A 2,362-nucleotide genomic window follows, 5' to 3' on the forward strand; every position below is an offset into this window, starting at 1 on the left:
TCCCTCCCCCTACTCACTCCCCGCTTCTCCCACCTCCTCACCCCCTCCTCCGTATCCCTCCACTCTCCCTGCTCGCCCTGCCCCCTAACTGTTAGAACTGTTAAGACTCCATGGATTGAGGAGGAATTGAAAAACTGTATGGTTGAAAGAGATGGGGGAAAAGGAGTGGCTAATAAGTCTGGCTGCACATCTGACTAGCTGACTTACGGCAAATTGAGAAATGCTGTGACTAAACTCAACAAAAAGAAGATAAAACTGTAATATGAAGCCAAGATCAATGATATAAAGAATGATGGAAAAACTCTTTGGAGTACTTTAAATGAAATTATGGACAGAAAGACTAATTCAACTCAGCACCCTACACTGCCCTGGGGCATTGGCATTTTTTTTAGACCATCTATCCGCCTGCTGCCTGCTCCTAGCAAACTGTTGGAAAAAATTGTGTTTGACCATCTAGCCAGCAGCATACCACCCTGCATACCACTGCTGGCTTGTTTCTGAAGCTAAGCAGGGTTGGTCCTGGTCAATCCCTGGATGGGAGACCAGATGCTGCTGGAAGTGGTGTTGGAGGGCCAGTAGGAGGCACTCTTTCCTCTGGTCTAAAATAAATCCCAGTGTAGGGTGCTGTCTTTTGGATGGGACGTTAAACGGGTGTCCCGACTCTCTGAAGTTGATAAAGATCCCATGGCACTTATTGTAAGAGTAGGGGTGTTAACCCTGGTGTCCTGGCTAAATTCCCAATCTGGCCCTCAAACCATCACGGTCACCTAATAATCCCCAGTTTACAATTGGCTCATTCTCTCCCCTGTAACTATTCCCCTGGTCGTTGCTGTAAATGTGTTCTCAGTAAACTTACCTGGTAAAATAACGGATAAAAAAAAATACAATGCCATTTCTCTGTAAACAWATTAACAACAGACTTCAGCATGCTTATATCGAAGGGTGTTCAACATGTACTGCACTGATGATTGGTTGAAAGAAATTGATAAGAAGATTGTGGCAGCTTGTACTGTTAGATTTCAGTGCAGCCTTTGACATTATTGACCATAACCTGTTGTTGAGAAAATGTATGTGTTAGTGCTTTTCAACCTCTGCCACATTGTGGATTCAGAGCTATCTATCTAATAGAACTCAGAATGTTTTCTTTAATGGAATCTTCTCTAATGTCAAATGTGTAAAGTGTGGTGTACCACAGGGCAGCTTCTAGGCCCTACTATTTAATATTTTTACCAATGACCTGCCACTGGCATTAAACAAAGCATGCATGCTGATGATTCAACCATATATGCATCAACAACCACAGCCAATGAAGTCACTGAAACCCTTGACATAGAGTTGCAGTMTGTTTTGGAATGAGTGGCCAGTAATAAACTGGTCCTGAACATCTCTAAAACGAAGAGMATTGTATTTGGTACAAATCATTCCCTAAGTTCTAGATTCAGCTGAATCTGGTAATGAATGGTGTGGCTGTTGAACAAGTTGAGGAGACTAAATTACCTGGTGTTACCTTAGATTGTAAACTGTCATGGTCAAAACRTATAGATTCMATGGTTGTAAAGATGGGGAGAGRTCTRKCYGTRATAAAGAGATGCTCTGCYTTTTTGACACCACACTCCAAAAATCAAGTCCTGCAGGCTCTAGTTTTGTCTTATCTTGATTATTATTCAGTTGTGTGGTCAAGTGCTGCAAGAAAAGACCTAGTTAGGCTGCAGCTGGCCCCGACCAGAGCGGTACGTCTTGCTCGTCATTGTAATCAAAGGTCTAATATTAATACTATGCATGCCCGTCCATCTTGGCTAAGAGTTGAGGAGAGACTGACTGCATCACTTCTTCTCTTTATAAGAAACAATGTGCTGAAAATCCCWAATTGTTTGCATAGTCAACTTACACACAGCTCTGACACACACACTTACCCCACCAGACATGCCACCAGGGGTCTTTTCACAGTCCCCAAATCCAGAACAAATTCAAGAAAGCGTACAGTATTATGTAGAGCCATTATTACATGGAACTCCATTACATCTCATATTGCTCAAATAAACATGGTTTCAAAAAACAGATAAAGCAACACCTCACGACACCTCGCCTCTCCCCTATWTGACCTAGACAGTTTTTGTGTATGTCTTGATATGTAGGCTACGTGTGCCTTTTAAAATTGATGTAGTTCTGTTCTTGTCTATTAATGTTCTGTAATATGTCATGTTTCATGTTTTGTGTGGAACCCAGGAAGAGTAGCTGCTGCTTTCGTAACAGCTAATGGGGATCCTAATAAAAAAAAATATATATAAAAAATACCCCCTCCTCCCCACCTCCTCTCCGTCCTCAACTTCCCCACATCGCCCTCTCCTCTCACCCCATCCCC

General features: G+C 42.5%; 1 protein-coding gene across 1 annotated transcript in view; it reads right to left on the minus strand.

Annotated features, from left to right (window-relative positions):
* The window catches only part of LOC111956871 (serine/threonine-protein kinase DCLK1-like), a 17,042-nt gene that overhangs the window by 8,571 nt on the left and 6,109 nt on the right, over positions 1–2,362 (minus strand). The window lies entirely within an intron of this gene.

The sequence above is a fragment of the Salvelinus sp. IW2-2015 genome, linkage group LG4p (assembly GCF_002910315.2).
Source record: "Salvelinus sp. IW2-2015 linkage group LG4p, ASM291031v2, whole genome shotgun sequence".
NCBI classification, from domain to species: domain Eukaryota; kingdom Metazoa; phylum Chordata; class Actinopteri; order Salmoniformes; family Salmonidae; genus Salvelinus; species Salvelinus sp. IW2-2015.